This window comes from Triticum dicoccoides, chromosome 6B, assembly GCF_002162155.2.
Source record: "Triticum dicoccoides isolate Atlit2015 ecotype Zavitan chromosome 6B, WEW_v2.0, whole genome shotgun sequence".
NCBI lineage: Eukaryota > Viridiplantae > Streptophyta > Magnoliopsida > Poales > Poaceae > Triticum > Triticum dicoccoides.
Genome location: NC_041391.1, coordinates 305,157,915 through 305,170,223, shown reverse-complemented (window position 1 = coordinate 305,170,223; position 12,309 = coordinate 305,157,915).

The window sequence follows — 12,309 nt, the reverse complement described above, 5'->3', positions numbered from 1 at the left end:
AACACAAGTTATTTAAACCACTATGTATAGCATGTCATCGAAGCTAATAAATTTTTTCATTATTAATCACCACATACTTAGATGAAAAACCACAATCGAGATCGGCAAAGAAGAAAATCACCTTGGCAAGCTCAGCGGGGTGGGGGGGGGGGGACACATCCTCGAAGGGGGAAAACTGCTCCTGCAGTGCCACAGGGGCTGTAACCTCAAATGGGGCGTTGACCATCTCAGTAGTGGGCGTGAGCGTATCTAGGGTCGGCTCGGTGGCTGCCTCCATCTTCTTGGAGCTCTCTATCTCGTGGGGATCAACCTCCCGCATCTGCTCCAATATCGACAGATCTTTGCCTGGTTCTCCTTGGTCCATCATGAAACTGATGAATACTAGGAGACCACAGAAAGGAAAACACAATCGCAATGACAATGAAACAAAAAAGAGAGTGAGGATCGGTTACTGCTTTGCAAAAGTTCTATTTTTTTTCTCTGAACGAAAATATACCAACATCACGGATCCGCTTACCTTCCCTTCGTTGGGAGAGAAGGAGAAGAACAATGGCAGGTGCGAGTGTTGCCTTTCTTGAAGACGGCGAGGGAGAAGGGGATTCAGCAAAGAGTGAAATGATGGTTGCTTCATCCGTCAAACTTAGACTGCGGGGAGGTGGGGTTTTGTGATACGATAGCTCGTTACTGCCGCGCTACGACCCGGGTGACTCTCGCCTGCATACTGCCTTCTAATTTGGTGGATGGCATTTGGGCCCGCGCGCTGCATGGCCCGCATGTCAGTGAACAAAAGTATAACGGCATTCAGTAGAGGGAGACGCTTCAATGACCTAGGAGGAGCCAGAAGTGGTAGAGTGTCTCCACTATACTAGTAGTAAATTTTTTTCTGGGTAGCTGTAGAGTGTCTCCACTATACTAGTAGTAATTGTTTCTCTGGGCCCAAGACAAAACAGCCCATCCACACTAGTAAATAGTAAAGTCAATTCAAAAGCCCATATATTTACTGAATGAGAGGCGCTACCCACACCCAGCACACCCCCCCCCCCAAAAAAACCTGGGTGCTCTTCTTCCTCCTCGCTCCCACCCACCTCACGTCAGCTCGCTCCACTCGTACCCCCAAATTCCTCACCTCACTCCTACAGAAAACCCCAGCTCCCCTTCTTCCTCACTACTACAGAAAAACCCCAGCTCTCCTTCTTCTTCACTTGCACTACAACTAGGCTCGTCATTCTTTACTCTGCTCAAATCCGTGAGCGCGACGCGATGCCCTCGAGGAAAATGGATCGGAGTCGGCTGACCCTAGCGCCAAGAAGATGAGGCTCCCGCCAGCGGTGACGCCTGTTGTAGATCCCGCACCCGGCAGCGCGGGGAGAAGCAGCGACCCCGCCCCCACCGATTCCCAGGAACCCACAGAATCTCGAGTGACCGCATCAACGATCTCCCGGACACTGTCCTTGGGGAGATCATCTCGCTTCTCCCCACCAAGGATTGCCGCCACACCCAAGTCCTCTCAATTTGGTGGCGCCCTCTATGGCGCGCCGTGCCCCTTAATCTCGACTATCGTCATCTATCTCTCTTCAATGATTTTGAAATCCCCAGAGCCATCATCTCCTCCCACCAGGGCTCCGTTCAAAGCCTCTGCATCCCGTCATGCTACCCGAGCAAGCATACCATGCCCTGCACGGTGGACGCCTGGCTGAAATCCCCTGAATTCACAGAACTACAGCTGCTTGAGTTCTATTATTCCCCTAGAAATCACATACCACATACCGAACGCCATGAACTTGTGCCCTCAGCATCGATGTCCATCTCGCGGTTTTCCTCCTCTCTCCACACCGCCACCTTTGCGCTGTGCTACCTACCAGACAATCTGGTACTAAACCTTCGACTCCCATTTCTCAAGAAACTTTCACTTGTGCGGGTTCGTATACCGGAGGCCTCATTGCACAACATCATCCACTCCAGTTGCCCTGCCCTGGAGTCTTGGTGCTTGTTTTCACAGTTAGAATCGGTTGTCTCCAAATAAAGTCGCCTAACCTTGTAAGAATTGGAATTTCTTTTGACGGAAGGCAGCTCATCATCCAAGATGCCCCTTCACTTCAAAGATTGATCCTTGATTCTAGTTATTCACCGTTGCAAATAACCATCCTGTCTGCGCCTAAACTGGAGACCTTGGGTGTAATACATGATCTCTGTGCTCATTTCAATATGGTGTTTAGCTGCACGGTTCTTCAGGTACTTTATATTATCATCTACACTTGTAACCATAAGCTGCATTTTAAATTTCTGCGCATAAGTTATATATCATCTTGGAGTACACATTTTGTACTAATATTATGTTCTATGCTCAATGAAGAGTTTCTCCATGGATGGCCTATCAATGGTGCTGGATTCTGTCAAGATCTTATATATCCAAATGAATAGTTTTGATCTGAACAAGATTATTGGCTTGCTGCAATGCTTTCCATGTCTGGAGAAGTTGTATATAAAGGTGATAATTTCACGCACATTGGAAGCCTGCATATAGTGTACTAGAATTAACCGTTCAGCTGTTGCTCTTTCGACACTCTTTTTTTAGAACTTAACTGTTTTCAATCTACATTTCTATTTAGGCAACAGGACGAGGTAAGAAAGTTATAACCAATCGGTGGATTCGTAAGCATCGGGATTTTCTCACTTCTCATGAGATTCGATTGAAGACAATAATGCTAGAACGATATGTAGCCAACCGTGCAAACACTAGATTTGTCACATTTTTCCTGCCGAATGCGAGGTTACTATTGTCCATCAGGTTTTGACGGATGGGTATGTCGAAGAGCAAAAAAAGGAGTTTCAGGTGGGCAAAAGAACTTCTGAACGTGTTGGGCTTCTATTTACAACATATTGTGGTCATAATCCAGTAAATTTTATGACCTAGGATGTTCATTCTATGGACCTGATCGATCCATTTGACTATGACTGCCGAAAACAGTGCTGGAGTTAGATGTTGTTGCCCTTCTCAACCTGGTTTTTTTGTAAACCTGATGAACAATTAACCCTCGTGCTTTTGTACAGTTTGTAAGCTGGAGTTAGATGTTCCCGCCCTTTTCAACTCGGCTGTGACAGCCATATTTTCTTTGAAATAAGGCAAACGGCTTGCCATTCATTTAATTTAGCGTGAAATATTGTTACAAATCCCAACCAAGGGAAATAACATCACTCTCGCCGGCTGCTTGAGCTCATTGTGCATTACAGAAGCCAAGTGATTAGCCCCCACCAGCACCCACAAACTTATTTTGACCTAGCACATCAAATGGGCTGTAAATTTTCATAGGAAATGCCGCATGACTGTGACAGATTTGATTCTGACATTTGGGACTCGCGAGGAAATAGCCTATCCAAGGTGGTGTCGACTTACTAGCCAGTCAACAAACGATTCTGCCTACTAGCCATTGGATTGACATCCAACATCTGTCGTGTATCTTCTATCTCTTGTCTTCTTCTTCCTCCAGCTGTCGAAACCAAACCACCCCGTCGGCTCCGCCTGCTCCCACCTCTCATGGCTGACTGCGCCTCCGCCGCCCTACCGTACGTACCTTCCAACGTTGGCCAGTCCCTCCCTCTATTCCCCCACACGTCCTATTATTCTCCGACGACATCAGCCCCAACACGCACCCGCAGCCGAACCAGTCAACCCTCGTACTCCCCTCCGCCTGTGACTGGACCGACGCATCTTCCACGGCTCCTGTTCGTTCCGTCCGAGGCCTCGCCGCCGTCCTCCGCCATGCGGCCTTGGTTTTCTCGCCGTGCGCGATGCGCCGCCCTCTTGCATTCTCAACATCGTCAACAACCGAGAGGAACAAGGAGACGACTGTACGTGGAGAGGATGACAGTAGGGACCCACCAGCGTCATGGCAGTACGCAAGCAAGTGACTCTATATTACAAGCCCAGAAACATGGTTCCTCCTAATGGTTGGACATCTAGGGTTCACGCCATTGTCAACGTAGTCAATAAATGAGAGAATTACACTACGAGTGGCTGACACCAGGGACCCAGTAGGTCGCGCAGTTTTTTTGAGGAACAAGCAGTTGTTATTTATACTAGTTTTAGCGACGGATCAGGGTAACAACAGGGTTGTGCGGGGACTATGGCCCATCTAGCTAGGGTTTTATTTGTTTACCACATCATGAGCCCAGTTGTGTTTTTTTCTTGCTGAAAATGGCTAGCCCAGTTCTATTTTTTTAAAGAAATAACCAAACAAGGCCTACTTGCTTTATCGGCCCTGCTGGGCTGCAAATCTTTCAAGACGAGGAGAGTTTCATTCAGTTTGCCCAGAAATGGGCTGTACATTTTTAAAACACATCAAACCGGGAATTAGTTTCAATTTTTTTCGTTACAAGATTTAAATTCCATTGATTTTTATGCGTGGACAATTATTTGGATTTTATATTTATATAAATTGTTTTTCAAAATATTTGAATGTGAATCGATATTTCTGGATTAAAAACAGTTGACCGCACTGAAATATGCAAAATTTCGTATACTTTTTAACCGTGGCCACAATATGGGGTGTAATGCTAACAAAAAGAAGACGGGCTCCAATAAAATTCTTAAGAATTAGGAAATGGGCTGTACATTATTAGAAATAATGGCAGATGGGTTGTATGCTGTTTTCCACAGATTTGAGGCTGACTTGTGCGCCTACTACAGGTTGACGCATATGGTTTCATAAAAAAAAGGTTGATGCACACGCAACGCCCTGTCAACTTAGTCAACACACGAGAGCAGTGACTTTTGGATGTCCATCCAACGGATGTCATGCTTCTTCAATCTGTGCTCTTCATGCTCCAGCCGCTCAAACAAGCGCCGGCGAGACTGCCTGCTCCCTCCTCCCACGGCCGGCTATGCTGCCTCGCTGGCCTCACGGCCCCACCGTACTCCCATCGCTGGCATAGCCATCCTTCTACTCACCCACGCCTGCTGTTATTCTCCGGGGACGGCAGACGAACTAGTAAACCCTCGTACTCCTCCGCGTGGGAAACAACCGCTAAGTATTCCCTGGCCCCGTGCCGTTCCTGAAAGTGCAACTATCCCTAGGTGGTTTTGGTAATTCATAACAACATATAGCTCATTGAGCTAATGCTATTCCAAGACAAATATTTCAGGAAAGCTCAATGAATGGCATAGCATGGATGATGAAAGTGGATCCCTCAAAATATCAAGGACAAATGATTGGCTCAAGCTCAAAAGCTCAAGACTCTTCATTTTACATTTTAGTGATCCAAGATCACATTGAGTCTATAGGAAAAGCAATACTATCAAGGAGGGATGAGGTGTTACTTGATGAGCCTCTTGCTTCAAGTGCTTAGTGATATGCTCCAAAAACCCTCAACTACTTCCTCACATCCTCATATGACCGAAACCCAAAGTCAAACTCGGCCATACCGATTCTTTCTATCCGGTGCCACCGAGTTCAAATGTCATAGCCACTGCCAAAAACCCTAGGCAAATCGGTCTTACCGATAGGGATCTCGGTCTCACCGAGATGGGATTGTAATCTCTCTGTTTCCCTTCGTAACATTTCGGTCTAACCGAAGTGAGCGATCAGTCCCACCAAGATTGCAATGTAAACTCCCTGTTTCCCTTTCGTAACGTTTCGGTCTAACCGAAGTGAGCGAATCGGTCCCACCGAGTTTACCTGACCAACTCTCTGGTTAGCTTATTACCAAAATTGGTCTCACCGAGTTTGTGTAATCGGTCTCACCGAGATTACGTTATGCCCTAACCCTAACCATATCGGTCCTACCGAGTTGCATGTCGGTCCCATCGAAAATCCTAACAGTCACTAGGTTTACTAAATCGTCCCGGCCGAGTTTGTTGATTCGGTCCCACCGAGTTTGGTAAACTGTGTGTAACGGTTAGATTTTGTGTGGATGCTACATATACCCCTCCACCTCCTCTTCATTCGTGGAGAGAGCCATCAGAATAGACCTACACTTCCAACTTACCATTTCTGAGAGAGAACCACCTACTCATGTGTTGAGGCCAAGATATTCCATTCCTACCATATGAATCTTAATCTCTAGCCTTCCCCAAGTTGCTTTCCACTCAAATCTTCTTTCCACCAGATCCAAATCCCATGAGAGAGAGTTGAGTGTTGGGGAGACTATCATTTGAAGCACAAGAGCAAGGAGTTCATCATCAACGCACCATTTGTTACTTCTTGGAGAGTGGTGTCTTCTAGATTGGCTAGATGTCACTTGGGAGCCTCCGACAAGATTGTGGAGTTGAACCAAGGAGTTTGTAAGGGCAAGGAGATCGCCTACTTTGTGAAGATCTACCGCTAGTGAGGCAAGTCCTTCGTGGGCGACGACCATGGTGGGATAGACAAGGTTGCTTCTTCGTGGACCCTTCATGGGTGGAGCCCTCCGTGGACTCGCGCAACCGTTACCCTTCGTGGGTTGAAGTCTCCATCAACGTGGATGTACGATAGCACCACCTATCGGAACCACGACAAAAACATCTGTGTCTCCAATTGCGTTTGAATCCTCCAAACCCTTCCCTTTACATTCTTGCAAGTTGCATGCTTTAATTTCCGCTGCTCATATACTCTTTGCATGCTTGCTTGAATTGTGTGAAGATTGCTTGACTTGCCCAAAGATAGATAAAATCCGCCAAACTCTAAAATTGGGAAAAGGTTAAGTTTTTAATTGGTCAAGTAGTCTAATCACCCCCCTCTAGACATACTTCAAGGTCCTACAGTTCCCTTCTTAGGCCTCGCCGTCATCCACCGTCCTGGTGCTCTCAGCGTGGCCTGGTCAACGTGGTCAATGAACGACATCCATCAGAAGTGGACTGTACATGGAGAGGCTGACACCTGGGTCCACGGCCGCACGCAAGGAAATCCCTCCTTATTACGCGCAAAATAATGATTCCTCCACCTGACAGCTAGGACCCATAGGAAGGGCCTCTGTATTCCGCGAAAAAAATGTTCCCCCCACTGACAGGTCGGACCCATCAGCTATATCTTCGCACGCAAGGAAGTGCCTCCTTATTACGCCCAAGAAATGAATACCCCCTGCTAGCTGGGACCCACCATATTGTTGGGCTGACTTGTGGGCCTACTAAGTTGATGGGGACGGAGGGCTTTGTCAACTTAGTCAATACTCTAGTGACCGTATGATGTCCATTCAACGGCCATAGTACTTCTTCAACCTCTGGTCTTCTTGCTCCAGCCGCCCAAAGCAGCGCCGGGCGTGTCGCCTGCTCCTGCCTCCCGTGGCCGGCTGTGCTGCCGCGGAGTTCTCACCGCCCCCATACTACTCCCACCACTGGCCAGGCCATCCCTCCACTCACCCACACCCCCTGTTATTCTGGGGTGACGGCAGCCTCACACCGCAGCCAAACTAGTGAACCCTTGTACTCCTCTCCACGTGGGCATCCACTGCCGCGTCTTCCCTGGCTCTGTGTCATCCCCTTCATAGGCCTCGCCCTCGTCCATCGCCGTGGTGCTCTCGGTGTGGTGTGGTCAATGTGGTCAACGACCGAGTTCCATCAGAAGAGTACTCTACGTGGAGAGGCTGACAACTGGGTCCACGGCTGCCGCAAGGAAGTCCCTCCTTATTATGCGGAAAATAATTATTCCTCCACCTGACAGCAGGGACCCACCGGATGGGCCACCAGTATTTCGCGAAAAAAAACATTTCCCCCCTGACTGCTGGGACCCACCGGACGGGCCACCGTATTTTGGGAAAAAACGTTCGTCCCGCTGTCAGCTCGGACCCACCAGAAGTGTCTCCTTATTACGCACAAAAAAAGAATACTCCTCCTGCTAGCTGGGACCCACCTTGGTGGGAGGCTGACTTGTGGGCCTACTAAGTTAACGGGGACGGAGGGCTTTGTCAACTTAGTCAATATGAATGATTCTAGCTCCAGTGACCGTACGATGTCCATCCAACGGCCGTAGTGCTTCTTCAACCTCTGGTCTTCTTGCTCCTGCTGCGCAAAGCAGCGCCGGTCCTGCCGCATGCTCCTACCTCCCATGGCCAGCTGTGCTGCCGCGGAGGCCTCACCGCCCCCTACTATTCCCACCGCTGGCCATGCCCTGCGGCGAGACAGCCTCACACCGCAGCCGAACTAGTGAACCCTCGTACTCCTCTCCGCGCGGGCTTCTATTGTCGCGTCTTCCCCGGCTCCACGTTGTCCCCTTCCTAGGCCTCGCCGTCGTCCACCGCCCTAGTGCTCTGCACGCGGCGTGGTCAATGTGGTCAAGGAACGACTTCCATCGAAAGAGTACTGTACATGGAGAGGCTGACAGCTGGGTCCACGGCGGCCGCAAGGAAGTGCCTCCTTATAACGCGCAAAATAATTATTCCTCCACCTGACAGCAGGGACCCACCGGACGAGCCACCGTATTTTGCAAAAAAACGTTTCCCCCTGACTGCTGGGATCCACCAGCTACACCTTGGCACGCAAGGAAGTGCGTCCAGGCAAAAAAAATGATTCGCCCCCTGACTGCTGGGACCCACCAGCTACATCTTCGCACGCAAGGAAGTGCCTGACAGTCGAGACCCACCTGGTCAAAGCGTACATAGCATTGTCATTCTGGTCGGGAACATGTACGTACATACTGGTCGATGTAGAGGCGCACACGTGTCGTAGTAGAGGCGCGCACGTAGCATGTACATGTACGTACAACGGCCAGGGTGCAAGAAAGAAAATACGGCCACACACGTACATATGGGCGGGGTCTCGAACACCTACTCGCGCATATGTACGGCCAGGGCTCGTGTACATGGCTGGGTCGGTACGGAGAAACTGCGTCGTCGTCGTGTTCATGGGGAGGCAACGGAATGCGTCGTGTTCATCGGGAGGCAACGGAACGCATGGGAGCCAATCGGCTTGGACGGAACAGGCGATGGAAACAAGGCCTAGCGTACCGCAGAATGGAGGAAACGGCCTTGCGTTCGACCGGCCATGTACGAAACGGGATCCTGTTCATCGGGAGGTATCTGGCGTACCGCAAAACAGAGGAAACGGACTTGTGTTGGACCTCCTATGGTCGAAACGGGGTCCTGTTGATCGGGAGGGGTGTGGCGTACCGCAAAACGGATGAAACGGACTTGTGTTGGAGCGCTACGGTCGAAACGGGGGTCCTGTTCATCGGGAGGGGTGTGGCGTACCGCAAAACAGGACTCCACGAGATACTGTTCATCTCCACCATCGACCTCCTCCAGCCTCCACGGACTACTGTTCATCCACCATCGACCACCTCCAGCCTCCACCTGTGATTGTTCATCCATGGGCTCCTGTTCATCCAGCCTCCACCGCGCGCTACTGCACCGGCTACTGTTCAACCACCCCTCTCCGCGGGCTCCTGTTCAACCACCCCTTCACGGGCTACTGGTCATCCACCCCTCTACCATCTACTGTTTATCCAGCCCTCCACGGGGTCGTCCTGTTCATCCAGCCCTTCACGGGGTCCTGTTCATCCAGCCCCAACCGGCTCGATCGATCGGGGTCCTGTTCATCCAAAAGCAACGCCATGGGGTCCTGTTCATCCACCCCCACCGCTCACTGTTCATCCAAACCCCCCCGCAACGCTCACTATTCATCCAGAGGCAGCATCGATAGGCTTCAGTTAGCAGCAGTAGCGAAGGAATCGCTCAATCGGGTTCAGTTAACAGTCATCGATCGATCGCTCGGGTTTAGTAACGCGTAGCCTGCAGTGCAATCGCTCGGGTTCAGTTAGAGCCCAACGCCTCGCTCGGGTTCAGTTAGAGTCCAATGCCTCGCACACACGCGCGTATGTGTACGAGAGAAACGTGCATCGCTTGGCCCCGACCACCCACCATAACCGGGAACACCCCGATATTTTCCTCGCCCTCGCTTCTACCATGGTTTTTTCCGTCATGGACGGCCCAAAGAATGACATGCAGCTGCGTCTCCAGCCCGCCCAGGACGAAAAGCCCATTTCATGTCATCATTTTTTGTCATAGAAGTAGGAGCCCACCACATCTATGATGATACCAGGTTTTGTCACAATTATCGTCATAGAAGTGTCATAAGTATGACAGAATTTTTTTTCGTTCGGCCCAAAATGTCATGGATGTGTCTTTTTTTGTAGTGTTATCGAACGGAGGGACTAGCTCTTTCTCTCTCTCTACTATCTCTCACGGGCCTCCCCTCTCACTCGAACTCTCTATACCGAGGGATTATACGGTCACTGTGTCAAGGTATAGCTCTATATATTGTTTAGTTGACGGGTCAACCAGTCCACATGCTGCCTTGTCAGCTCGTGTTCTTTATCTTCGTGTGCTAGCCCATGTGGCAGTGGGTGAAAATAAGTAAACTAGAGGCCCATCTGACACGCGGTGAAGTAAACGAAGTTGAAATCACTCGGGGTAGCACCCCGCACGCTAGTAAATTGAGGGCACACTTCTTCCGCGTGAAGGACGCACTCGCGCACAATTCACCAGTGCGCGGCGGCATGCATAGAAGGACGCACTCATGCACACCTAGCACACAATATACACCAGTACACATGTACATTGGCATTGCCGCTGGCTGAGATGGATGGCGAGGCAGCAACCAAGCGGAGGCAGCTCGAGCCAAAGCTGCATTCGGCAAGCCTGGACTTCATCAGCAGCCTCCCCGATAACATGTTGCTCGTCATCATCGGCTTCCTCCCCACCAAATCTGCTATGCGGACCACCCTGCTGTCCTGATGGTGGCGCCTCCTCTGGCTCCGCGTCCCCCTCAACCTCACCATCGACAGCTGCCTCTGTGATAGGGATTGCAAACGCATGGCTGTAGTCTCCAAGATCCTTTCATCGCACCTTAGGCCAGCCAGACGCCTTGACATCTGCATGTTCAGTACTAACTGCAAGGTCCAAGCCAAGTTCGACAAAGTGGTTCGTATCCCCCAGCATAGATCAGCTCGAGGAGCTCAGGTTTGAAGTTGGTCGATGTCGCTCTCTACCGCCATCCGTGCTCCGACTCATGCCAACACTGCGCCGCGCCAGCTTCAGCTCCTGCTATTTTCCCTGGATTAATGCCGCGCCCGCCCTTCTTCTCCCTCAACTCAAGTAGCTCGACCTCTTCGACGTTGGCATCTCCAAGAAGGCTATGAAGCACCTGCTCCACAGCCGTACTGTGCTCGAGTACCTTCGTCTTTGGCAGATCCACGGGTTCGTTAGCCTCCACATTGCCTCTACGAACCTCCGATGGATTTATGTGTCTTGTTGGCCCCGCAACAAGACATCAATTGGGAAGAGATCACTCCAGCTGTTCCACATTATGGTCATTGATAATGCGCCTTTCCTTGAGAGATTGCTTGTATCGAATCTAGAAGGTCCAACAAAAATTAGGGTCATTGACATGCCGAAATTGACAGTGTTGTTGTACACATCTGCCAAATTCTCCGAACTCTTTATTGGATCTGTAATCGTTCAAGTACAACACTCATCTTCTTCTCCATCTTCTTGAAATTCACATTTTTAAATTTCTTCTTGATGTATTTATAACTGTCATCCAGAAAATGATTCCCATAAGCTTGACCCAGTCTGTGCGCACAGTGAAGATCTTGGCAATAAAATCTATCGGCCCCAATCTGGATCAAGTTGTTGGATTCCTTACATGCTTTCCATGCACGAAGAAGGTACTCATCAAGGTCAAACTTCTTTCCTAGTATTAGTAAACGGTAATCACAATGTAGCTCAATTTTTTTCGTAATTTTCCCAAATTACGATCACAAGTGTAGTGTTCAAAACTACATCTACGCACCCCACAGAAAGAAATGTTTTTAGTATTTCTTCTCATGTGATCACCTGCATCGTTTTTTGTTGTACTACTAGTAGCCTATGCTAGTCATAGTGGCAAGTAACTTAGACTAGTAACTCTAAGAGCAAGTACTACCTCCGTCCTGGTTTACTCTTCCTATTTTGTAATATCAAAATTTGACCATAGATTTAACTAACAAAATGTTAATGCATGTCGCTAAAAATTATATCATTGGATTCGTATTTTAACATAATTTCAAATGGTATAATTTTTTGTGACATGCATTGGCATTTTCTTAGGTAAATCTATGGTCCAAATTTTACAACAAATACGAGGTAGTACAAAAGTGGGCTATAATGACCCTCCAATGTGTAGGCCAAAACACGTGCCAAATTCACTTGTGATGCATTTGGCATCGATGCCCCTCCATTGCTCACCTGGTGCCCCAATCTGGTCCACCTACTTCGCTCTGGTGCCAAATTAACTCATGCAATGAAAAAACACTTGCGTGGGAGAGGGAGAGGACTGAGGCAATAAAAAAACACTTTCTT